The sequence below is a fragment of the Passer domesticus genome, chromosome 7, assembly GCF_036417665.1.
Source record: "Passer domesticus isolate bPasDom1 chromosome 7, bPasDom1.hap1, whole genome shotgun sequence".
NCBI lineage: Eukaryota > Metazoa > Chordata > Aves > Passeriformes > Passeridae > Passer > Passer domesticus.
The window spans coordinates 50940572-50952982 of NC_087480.1; the positions used below are offsets into that span (position 1 = coordinate 50940572).

A 12411-nucleotide genomic window follows, 5' to 3' on the forward strand; every position below is an offset into this window, starting at 1 on the left:
CAAACAAAATTAACTGTGGAATAGTTGGGGGAGCTTTCGTAGATGCTTTTCATTTATTTTATATATACAAAAACTTTTGAAGTAATGCTGTGGTACTGCTCTCACACCCATACAATTATATTTTTTGACCATTTTAACTTTAGACAATGATGTTGACAGTTCTGGTTTCAAAGTGAGAAAATGCTGACATAACATTCCTCTGAATAATTTTATATGTAGTTTAAAAACCATATTGGTTTGTAGGACTTCATGCTACTGTAGTTAAAAAGCCATCTATAACAGCCCTAGAGAAAATGTCCTCTAACTGTAAGTATTTGCAAATGTGATTTTATGTTAGTAGATAAAGCAACTTGAAGCTAATACTACATTACCCCTGTAATGCATCAAGTGCTTACTACTGACTTGTATTACTGATTAAGGTAAAGTTGACTTGCTTATGGACAGTCATTAGTAACTGGCTGATGTTGGCCTGTGAGCTGCTGTCTGATTTCAAGTCTATTTAAACTATTTTTTTTTTTTTGCTAAAGTTTTCTAGTTTTCTTTGATTTAAGGTTCTTTAACATACTAAAGATAAAGAACAATGAATAGAAGAATTTTTCCTGCACAATGTTCTAAATTGGAAACTTAGGAACTATTTCCTTTGTTGAAGCACAACACGGTGATCAATTTACAAATTTATTCAGTGTTTTCATTAATAGTCTGGATGGTAGAACAGACTGGCCCTGTAAAATTTGTAAGGGAAAAACGGATTGAGTGTTAGGGACATCAGCTTGTCAGGGAATGAAGCAGTTCTGTGCTGAGTATTCTGAGCATTACAGCAGATCAGACTAAGACTTAAGACCCAGTGATACCAAAACAAAACCTGTTCTGGGCAATAGTAACAAAAGCATCAGATGTGAGGCACAGGAGGTAATTATTCTGCTCTACTTGGTGCTGTGCTTGTTGTGAGATCTCATCTGTACTGTTCCCAATTTGAATGCTATATGATGATAAATACAAGTTGAGATTATTTAAGGGAAAAGCAACAAGACTCAGTGTTGAAAAATAAGTAGCTTTCTCCCTTAAAAGAATGCTGAAAAATGCAAGACTTCCAATGTGTAAATAATTGATGAATACTGCTGAACAATTTTTTTCTGAGATAAGCAAAGATACTTGCTTCAGGTTTAGCAGTGGGGACGTGTGCTGGGTTTAGGAAGCTTACTTCAGAAATCTAGAAGTCTTCTAGTCAGTGTCTAGGAATCCATAGTCAGACATCATCTGTGATGCATACAGATCAGTAAGGAGACACTTTACACCAGCAGAGTTTGTGAAATGCCTTTGTCACTGTGGAAAAAGGCATCTTCACACTGGTACTCTGTCATACTTATTAAAAACCAAAGCCCTGAGTTTGCAGAGATAAATAGATGTGTACTAAGACAGTTCCAAAGGGATGACTGTCTTGCTTTCAGCCCTTTGAGAGCTGTACAAGGGATATTATATTATGTCATAGAAATGGAAGTAGTCTTTTAAAGGAAGGCAGTGTGAGAGAACTCCAGATGGATGGCTTGTGTATGCTGGAGGGAAGGCAATAATTCAGAGAATAGGTAAAGGAGAGGCCTTTACTGGGAAAAGCTGTCATGATTCGTAGCAAAGAAAGAATGCATCTCAGGAAGGGCCTGTGGAAATTTTTTTTTCCATAAGTCTTTCACCAGACTATTTGGATTCTTTATTCATTTGTTTTCAGTTGAGGAGACACAGCAATGTGTTTGTGTGCCAGAGAAACTGTCACTTCAAGAAGGGAAAAATCCAGTGGACTCCTTGTTGTAGGCCTGGAAATCTAGATATGAGCTGTTAAAAGCCTGCACTTCAATCCGGTAACTTGAATCCTCTCTTCTGGGGAAAACTGTATGGTGGGTGTCAGGGACTTAGCAGCTCAGAGTTTGATTTCTCTAAATTTCTGAAGGTTTTTTTGCAAGCAGTATAACTAATTGTTCATCTGAACACCTAACATCAAGGAGACTGCTTCAGATACTGTGTAAGGTAGCTGAACAGTATAATTGGAGGGAAAAAGAATAGCAGAAGAGCTGAATTACTCAGTAGTAAAATAAGGCTGTTTTCTAATGTTTTTCAAAGGTGAGAGCTAAATAGGCTGGCTGCTGAATGATTTAAACTGAGGAGTCCAGAAAGGTGTTTCTGCAGGTATCATCCAAGTTGGTCCTCTGTATAGGGATACAAATATACTGATATACTTATGTATATTAATATATTATATTTATACTTGCATATTTATATACATACACATGTATTCTATATATGTATATAAAAATGCACATAATCTACTTCTCCAGTATCTTAATTGAACTATGGCTAGAGTCAATACAATAATTATTTTGGGATTTATGCTGGAGTAGTGACCTCGAGTATCTACATTTGATAAAGGTTGTTTGGTTGACACTCAATTGACTGCTGTAGTGGGTGTCAGCCTTCCCACCAGTAATGGCTTGTTTCAAGACAAGATAAAAAAAGCATAAAGTGTTAGAAATGTGTTTGGCTATATTATAATGTGGGTGAATTGGTTTTCATTTGTGCAGCAAAAGTTCAATATGCCCACAGTTCAATAGTCCTGAATTTTTCTTATGAAATCTAATATAATTTGATCTGCTCTGCTAATGCATTATTTAAGAATTCTCCTTCTCAGATTAAATCTTACATAGTGACTTGGTTTTTCCATCACTATATATCCTACTTCTCCTAAAAGCAGAAGGCATTTATTTGTAATGATACTGCTAACATTTGACTGGTTTTTTTTAGTATCCCATTACTTATAAGTTCATTTGGAAAAACAAGCCTGGGATTAGTAAATTTTACTGAAAAACTTAGATATCATCTGTTTAAATGGGACCAAGGACTTTCTTCATATTTGCCATACAACTATTTTATAGTGAACTAAGAAAATTCTATTTCATTTATTCCTTTTGAATTCCCTCTATACATCTGGCTTAGTGCAGTCTAAGCAGTTTTCTCACTGAAAACCTTTCAGTCTTCATTTTGCCCAGGAAATGAGTAAAACAACTAGGCTTTCTCATTCTTCCTAACAGATGGCTTTTCTGGCTTCCCTCTATACTTAAGCCATCCAGAGCTGACAGTTAATAGCAGGAAGCAAAATAAGACTTCTGGGTTTCTGAAGTGTCACAGAGAAAGACTAATCACTTTTAGAGTTAATTCACAGAAATTAATCCAGTTACAAACAAACTTGGTTTATATTAGCCTTCAGAATCTTAGGAGATTAGACAATAGCCTTGTTCAGTAAAATTTTAGAAGTGCTATTCTCACTAACAATGAACAGTGTAAATGGTTTTCTTGAATATGTTCTATTATATATATAATATATATATATATCTGTTTAAAACATATGACTTGTCTTAGGTTAAGCTTCAGGCTAGCTTTAAGCCATTCAACAAGGTGACAAGTTTGCTCCTCCATAGAAACCAGTGAACACTGCCACAGCGAGATAAAATACGCTTATGCATCTAATATTACACATTTGCTTACAATAGCAGAGTCTTGGTTTTCACAGAAAGCTGGAATTATTTATTCTGTCTCAAACCCTTTCTCTCTTCTGTGTGTCAGCTCAGACATACTCAGACCTTCTTGAAAAAGAAGGTCCATTTGTGAGAAAGACATCACTGAAGTGTCCAGTGGGGTTTCTGCACCTGAGCTGATAGTGGTACAACGTGCAAAGTCACTTGATGGCAAGTTTCCACTTAGGTTGCACATGGGTGTATGTGTGGGCTTTAAAAAATGCAGTAAGAACTTGATCACTGAAGTAGGATGTTTATAAGATGAATAAGCAAGTAAATTCATTCTCTGTTATGACTTGTTCAAGATTGAGTTGATTAGCTGAAACTTCAAGTTCTGATTGTTGAATGGACATGTAAAAATACAGCTGACACTTGACTGGCTGATTTATATACAAGTATAAAATGTACAATCAGTAAAAAAGTAAAAGCTGGCATAACAGGAATACACTGGTTTGTAATGCAGTTTTGATATGCCTTTATGCAATGCTAGTGAATGTTAAAACACTTTTCTTCCTAGTCATTGGGAGCATGGGAGGTACAAAAGCAAAGCAGTCATCATCCACAAAATATTTTCATAACACAAATCAAGTTGAGAAGATTTCCTTTCCAGATATGTTCCTCCTTCCTCACTTGGAACTTAGAAACAATTTATTATACATAAAAAATTTTAGTAAGATCTGTTTTTGGAATGACTTAGCACATGAGAAAGTAAATCTGAAAGTACTTTGTTGAGAAGAATGAAGAGGGCAGAAGAGAGGAGGCATTTGATTCATAGGCGTAGGAAAAAAGCTTAGAATAAATTGTCAGCTGCCAAAAATGAAAAATAGCAATTTTTGTTTCATATCTCACAGGACACTGCCAAGAGCTTTTCATGTTCATTGTTCATGAATAGTTTTGCTCAGAAATGAATATTTTTCTAGGTGACTAATTTTTTTCTGTCTGGTGTGTTTAATGTTGAACATGCTAAACATGTTAAACATTATAAAACAAGATGTCCTGGTTACCATGGGGATACACTGCATTTTTTCCCCCACCTCCCCTGGGTGTCTGTTAAAATGCCAAACCCAAATGAACATGCAGCACTTGCTCACACTGTGAATGCATGTTTGTTTCCCCCACTGCACACAGTGTCTCTTTAGCACCAGAAGTAAGGTTACTCTGAGATTTTCAGTTATAACAAAAGAAATGCACTCATGCATGCCAAAGTGCTAATGAACTGGCAGCTATTAATTCACTTAGTATTTTCAGTTAAGTGTTTCATGTAGTACCAAGGTTTACAATTTAACTGTGGAAGCAAGAAATAAAAACATGTATTAGCTATAAACTCTGATTGCCCTGTCTTCTGAATAATTTTTAGTAAGGGAAATCTGCTCTCTTTTACCTTGTTTGCTTGTATTATAATTAATTTGCTGTCCAGCCAAGCAGGGTAGTGGAGATAATCTGTCTTTTGAACTTGATCAGTAGGAATCTGAGCTTCATATGTGACCTTACCTTTGCACACTCAAGTGCAATCTGGTGTTTGTGAGCTCTCTCTGTAGGTGTTGGAAAAGGTTCAGGTAATAGAGGCAGTCTCTGTGCTTCTGCTCTGCTTTTAAGTGAAATCTGAAAAGGGTCTGCTATCATTCTGGATTTGAGCCCTGAAAAGGAATCTCTTCTTAAACTGTCAGTGGTGCTGGTGTTCACTTCTATGTGATGGCAATTTGTTTGAAATTTTATTTAAATCTTTCACATCCTGTATGAGACGGCCCAATTCACAAGCTTGTCACTGAAAAGCTTTTCTGTTTGGAGAAAATGTGCCTAAAGGCTAGGCAGAAGTGTGCCAGGTCTATTTATTTATTTATTTATTTCATTTAGACACCTCTATCTAACTTGAAAACTGCTAATCTATGCTTTTCTGACCTTGAACATTCTACATACTATTCAGTTTTGAGTAACAATAGACGCCTTTATTGTCTTGTAAGACCTGAAGGAATATTAAGGTAGTCAAAAGAGTAACAGACATATTCTGTGACCTGATGCACCTTCATGTAGGTTATGCATAATTCAGAATACTAATGCAGAGCCACTAATACCCGAGGCTGCTCCAAACGTGTAACAAAGGGATGTTTCTGAAGGAGAGAGGAAAGATAAAAGGGATTGTTTGGACAGGAGTTGATAACATCTGTAAGGACTAAAAGTCCCGGACAAAGGTGACTCACTCAAAGACTGTGCTTATGGGGATGCTCCAGGAAGGTAAATGGAGGTGATGTGGGCTTCAGGGTTTTTGTAGCCTTACACAAAACCTCTGTGCCCATATGGGTCCAGCTCACCCTCTCATCCTGTTTAGTCAAAACTTCCCTGATTCACATAGGTAAAATGTCCCAGAACCTGGAAGTCTCTGGATTGTTGTTTTCTTGAAGCCTGAGTCAAATTTCATACACTAGAATAATAACACGCTCGAAGAAACTTCAGTAAAGCGAATTCCAGAAGATACAGTTGGTTGAAATAGGTAGCAATATTTCCATTTTGAAATATAAAACCTTACTCTTCAGTAGTAAAAACTAAGAAGAATAATACATTCTGAAAAACAAAGATCTTCCTTTTGGTGTGCAGCTTTTATGTTTAATGGGTTCCAATCTAGAATGGTTTTTTTTAATAATGCACTACAATCTAGCTATCATTTCATAGCGACCTGACATTGAAGCCTCTACTGAAATTAGAAAAAGCCATTTAAATGGGAATACCTCATATGTGAGGAGTATTTATGCATGGTACTCAATATAGTCTAATTAATTCAATTAATAAAAACAGGTATCAGACTACTTCACTGCAGCTTCTTAGGCCAATTTGAATTAGATTGTCTTTAAATATACAGACAGAAAATGTGAATAATAACTTCCAAAATTAATTTAACTTTTGTGATTGGTAAGTTGTTTTTCCAACATGGAATATGACTAATTTCAGTAACTAAAATCAAATCCACAATAATCTGTGTGGGTTGTAAGACTCCTGAATTGTCTAATGTACTTACCCTTTATCAGTGACTGGAGATGGTTCTCTTTAATGAACAACTGAAATTTTATTTCTCCCTCCCTTGTTCCTACCAAAGGAAAAAAAAAAAAAAAAAGGTATAAAACCCAGGCATTCCACACCTAAATGCATCAGTAGAGTATGTCTTCAGGCAGAATAGTTCTTAAAGGTTAGACGCAAAACAGAATTGTTTCTCTAAAGGATTTTGCTTCAGGTAAAACCAGTGGAAACATTTCACTGAGGGCAATCTAGCCTTTCTTATATTTATTCTTTATATATGGTAGCTTTAATGGGAAAAAAAAATCAGAATGTGGAGGTCTCCAGGGAATCGAGCAGGCAGAACTGAGCAAAACAGAGGAACTATAACAATACATGACATGATTGTGTAAGGATGTGTCATGTATTCAAGCAGAAAATTGAAATTAACTCTGTTAATTTTTTGTTTCCTTTTGTCTCAACAAAAACTGTCCTTCTATAACTTTATCTTCTGTAACTATCTACAAGAATGCAAATACTTTTTCTTCTCTTTCTCCAAAGTGCTGCCCATAAAGTACCTACAGACAAAATTATTGAGGTGATAAAGTAATTGATGCAGAGGTATCTAACTGTTGTGCTGAGCTAGCTCTCATGCAATGCAGGATTCTTTATTATGTTTGGGCTATGGAAGTTGACCCAACAGAACCTAATCTGGCTTTAGGAAAATTCTCACTGTCCAAGGCTTGGGTCAGATGAAATAAGCCTCTGGAGCTGAATTGAGCCATAATCTCCCTTGTCCTGCATGGCCTCCTGAAGAGCCAGTGTAGATCCGGAGCTGTAGCCAAGGATATAAGCCCCATTTAACCAGAGCTGGGGCAGGAACCAGTAATAGCTTGTTAATGCTCTTTGGAGGGCACGGTGGAAAGAGAGCAGGGCAGCTGTCTGAACTAACCTAGATGTCCTTAGGCTCAGCTTCTCAGTTGTGCTGAGTTCCAGCAAGTAAGTTTCATTAATCTTTTGTCAAGAAAAAAAAATCACATATTATTTGCTGTAATAACAGGAGAAGCAATTATGCAATTTTATGGATTGAGATGGGTGGGAACAGTGATGTTGCTGCTGAAAGCGGGAGCTGTGTCACAGCTTCATCAAAGCTGAAACTTGTAATGTTGGCAGTTCTCCAAGCACAAACGTGAGCTGAGGCATTCCACCATCATGGAGGGATGTAAAGCTTCTGTTCTTGTAGAAAATTCTGCTTTGGGAGGGATCTGATCTACTAATTTTTAGCTTGTCCCATTGTAACTTGCTGAAAAGTTGTCATTAACACCATTATCCCCTGATCAGAATAGGGGGTGGTTTTGTTGTGGTTTGGGGTTTTTTTCCCCACTACCAACACTGATGAAGCCTGAGAATTTGTTATTGCCTTATAAATGAGTAATATGTAAGGCTGCCCATAATAAATACAGATACCAGTTACTGGTAAAAGATAGATGCTGTGGCACAGAGGAAGCTGCAGCCACAAGAATTAGAGATGTGACATAGTTTGGGTAGAGTATATGAGGAACAAGGGACACCAACTGAAGTGAAAATGTGTTGGAGAAAAAAAACAACAGTATGGTGCTGCTAGGGAGGAGTATATTCCTTTACACTTGGGAATTATTTCAAAGCTGCTATAGGATACTGTAGGGAAGAGGCTGCAGGATAGCAAGAGTGTGTGAAAAAGATTTTGAACTGTGGGGACATCCGAGTAGATGTAGAGCCTCAGGCAGCTTCAAACAAAGCAGGTTTCTCCAGGTTTTAATGGAAATTCATTTGGGTGGAGGTGTTAGTGAACCTGATCTCAGGCATTACTACACATGGGCTGCTTTCTCTTCTTTGCATGTTGTTAATTTTCCTCTGGAAGGTTAACAGAGCCAAACTACACAGTAGGTACACAATGGCTGGATTAAATCCAGGGAAAAGCAGGGGGCGTGCAGAGGTGGGGCAAGAGCCTCAGGATTATCCCTTTCGTTAGCAGGAACCATGACCTCAAACATCGCATCATTAACAGGTTAACAGGTCTTTGTTAACCTTCCATCACTCGGCATCACTGCTTCTTAGGCAAGATGGCAGAACCTAATATTTAAGTGTGAATTGAAGGCAAATCCTGATGTAGGGTGTGGTTACAGTACAGTCGGACTGGTTTAATCCTATTGCCAGAAAGTTACTGCTGCCAAAGGAGGATTGCCTGGTTCCTCGCCTCTACTGGCACCACTCCCTCCCCATCTCATGTGCTGGCTCTCATCAGACCCACGGTGAGCCAGTGCAGTTTAATCCTAGATGAAAACGAGCCCACCAGAAACAGGAGCAGCTTCTTGGCGGTTTAGGAAATCCAGCTGGTTTACCGTGTGTGTAGGGGGGCAGTAGGAAAGACTGTGGGGCAGGGGTGTGGGAAGTGCCGCTTCCCGGGTCAGCAGCCCCCGGAGTCCGTCAGGTGTGTTGCTCAACTGCCTCTTTGCAGAGCCATGGGAATCTGGAAAAAATCCCATCATCAACACACCAAATCGATTTTGCTCCGAAGCAGCTGAGCAGAACCCTCAGTTCTCCTGTGAAAGCACTAAGGCTTGTCTGCAGTGCAATAACATCCTCAGCCATTGCAGCTGTTCAGCCAAGCGAGCGTGTTTCTGAACGGATTGCGAGGCAGAGCGCTTTAGTGCACACAGGTGCTCCTGCAGCAGCCAGAACACCGCTCACACAACGGGAGAGAGCGGCACAGAGCCGAGGGAAAATTTCCCTCTCTCTCTCTTGTGGGATTTCTGTTGGTTTGAATTTGATCACAGAAGACTTCCAAGTCAGCAAGATGTGGGGAAAAGTGAGAACTGCTTAGGAGTGTGGAAAAGCTGCTGAGGTTTTTCTGCAGACTCTGCAGAAGGAATGTCTGTATGACTAGACTTGCAATTTGGGTAATTAGGATTTTATTAAATGTACTTTCTTTACAAAAGTATCTATTGCTTGAATACAGTCACTAGCTACTTTTAAAAGCAACTGAAAATATTCTTCAATACTTAACTCTGTTACAGGCAACTGTTTTACCTAAAGATTTTCCAGCAATCTAGAAATGTTAATTAAGAGAAAGGGTTTTTTTAAATTCCATTACCATTTAACAGAAAATGTCTCTGTTTTTTGTCTACACAAAACTCTTCCAAATGAATTTTAACTGTGATGTTTCAGGAAAAAAGCAATGAGAAGTTCAAGAATAGAGACAGTATTTTGTTGTCTCTGTAGGAGTACAGGTAAATGATGTATTGGAGCAGGCTGTGGGCGGTGGGTAGTAGTAACTCTTGGTGATCGCACACCGGTGAGCTGAGAACCAAGCAGCACCACAGGAAGAAATTTGAAAGCACAATGGATTAATTTTTAGTCATAATCCAGAGGGCTGGAGTACCCCACGGAGCCTGTTCTTGCGGCACAGCTTGAGCTCAGTCGGGAGCCAGCGCTGGAAATTGCTCAGGAGCTGCGACCCGAGCAGCCCCGCTGTGGGGGCACGAAGCTGGCAGCGGGGGCAGGATCCTCTGCAGCCGGCAGAGCGCTGCCCCCGGGCCGCGCTCCCCGGCCCCTTCCCGGCACACAGCCCCGGAGCCGCCCGCCCTCCCGCTGCGGCCGCCCGCGCGGGCGGGGCTGTCCCGTCCCTCAGGGCGCCCCGGCAGGCAGACAGACGGACGGACGGACGGACGGACGGACACCTGCCCGGCCGCGCGGCGCTCCCGGCCCGCGCCGCCGCCGCGCTCCGCCGGCAGGGGGAGCTGCAGGGAGCGGGTCCCGCCGCAGCGCGGGGGGGAGGGGAAGGAAGCGGAAGGAGCCGCCGCCGCGCTGAGGGGAGCAGGCGCTGTGCGGAGCCGCCGCCTGGTGCGGGCGGCACGGAGGGAGCGAGCGGCGCGCGGGGCTGCGCGGCCCGGCCGCGCCGAGGAGCGGGCGCCAGGTGAGGGCCCGGCCCGGCCCCGGGGGAAGGGACGGGGGGGGCCCCGGGCGGCGGCGAGCTCGGAACCCGCGCGGGGAGGGGGAAGGAGGAGGAGGGAGCGGGCGGGGGAAGCCCCCACGTGACCAGCGCGTGCGGGGAGGAGGTGGCGGCTCGCGCGCCCCGTTCGAATCAGCTGGCCCGCCGTGGCGCCTCCTGCGCGTGCGCGGCGGCCCCGCCTCCCCCCCTCCCGGCTTTACGCGCGTGCGCGCGCGCGCCCGGCGCGGCGGCCCCGGGGCACGTGCGCGGCGCCGCGGCCGCCATGTTGTGTCTGAGCCCGCGCGCGGGCACTGTGCGCGCGCGCGCGGTCCGTGCCGCGGGAGGCGGGGGCAGGGGCGGGCGGGGAAGGAAGGCGGGAAGTCTCGCGAGGTCGCGCGGCTCCCGCGGGAGCGGGCCGGGTGCGGGATGGCGGCGGCGCTGGGTAATGGTACCGGGCCGGGGGCGGGACCGCGAGCCGCCGCCCCTCCCGCCGCGGAACGGGCGCTCGGAGCGGGCGGGGCGCGCGCCCCGGGGAGCGCCCCCGGCTCCGCGCCGCCGCCGCCGCCTCCCCCCGCCCCGGCCCTGCCCCGCCTCACCTCACATCACCCCGTGCCTGCCCCGCGGCCGCCCCCCCGCCCTCCCCCGCCCCGGGCTCTCCCCGTCCCGCCGCTTCCCCCGCGCCGCTCCGGCCCCGGCTCCGCGCCCGGGGCCCGCCAGCCGCGGGTGCCCGCAGAGCCCCAGGGTGGCCCCGCTGTGCCACCCCCGCACCGGGTGTCCCCGAGTTCCCCGCGCGCGTGGCTCGGGTTCGCTCCCGGGGCTCCCGGGCCCTTCCCGGCTGTCCCGCCGGCTCGGCCTGCCCGGGCTGTGCCCCCGCTCCCGGCCGGGATTCTGCCGGGCATCCCGAGCGGCCCCTGCCCCGCAGGAGCGGGGCGCTGATGGCTGAGGCGGCAGGGCTCCGAAAGAGCTCTTTAACATCCCGAGTGTGCTCTCCGCGCAGGCTGTGATATATGTCCCGCTGCAGCACAAACTTTTAACATACAGTTCTGTTTTCTCTCCTATTTAGAAAAATTATTCCCGTCGTATCCAAGTGTCCCAGCGCAGCAATATTCCCTTTGTCTCCTAATCCTGATCTCTTTTAAGGGAGAGCATATGGTTCTTCTTCTTCCTTATGGCGTTTTGTATTCTGTCCTTGTTTTTATCCAGTAACGTTGGCAGGTTTTGTAGTCTTGGAGTATTTTGCTAATCTGGTTCTAGGCTAACACATAACAGAGGCTAAATTTTTTTTTAAGAGTATGTTTTTGAGGCTTTGATGCTCCAAACTTTATTTTGTAAATTTGCTTCCAGTTATTATTAAAAGAACCTAGTAGTTATTCCATGGTTATACATATATTTGCATGTTTTCCATTGATATTGTCATACTGTACTTATCACTACATAGTGATTATTTCCTGAGGCTTTCAAGTGAAGCTCTACGTGTACCCTGTATTTTACATTAAATACTGACTTCTGCAGCCTCTTAAGAACATGCTTTTCGGGTGTGTTTCTGACCCGTGGTTAGATACTAGCTGCCCATCCTAGCTGCTCCAAGGACTGCTCATCTAGTAGGGACTGGTAGGTTTGGGATTAGGAAAGTGAGATTCTTGACATAAACAAGTGTAACTTCTGAGAAAAGAAGTTGACAAGGTACTGTTATAGTTTGTTTTCAAGCAACTTTCAATCTTATTGTACTGTCTTTTGCATTAATATTTGCTTAATCAGAAGAGGAAAAAAAGTGTAAGAGAAAAAAACGTGGTGTGTGTTAAACAGCAAGGGAGAAACATGCATCTCTTTAAAGAGTATGTGGGAAAAATGTTAAAAAAACTATCAGGTGAAGATTGTCACTCAAGTGAAGAAACT

At 43.5% G+C, this 12411-nt stretch overlaps 1 protein-coding gene across 3 annotated transcripts in view; it reads left to right on the forward strand.

The window, feature by feature from the left end:
• The first annotated feature begins 10342 nt into the window (after positions 1–10342).
• The window catches only part of ZZZ3 (zinc finger ZZ-type containing 3), a 56511-nt gene continuing 54442 nt past the window's right edge, over positions 10343–12411 (forward strand). For 2 of the 3 annotated variants that reach the window (XM_064428549.1, XM_064428553.1), the window contains exon 1: positions 10343–10500. The gene's annotated coding sequence lies outside the window, so the exon portion shown is untranslated. Of the gene's footprint in view, positions 10501–10899; positions 10958–12411 lie in introns of those variants that run through there. The other variant, XM_064428550.1, reaches the window with a different exon arrangement.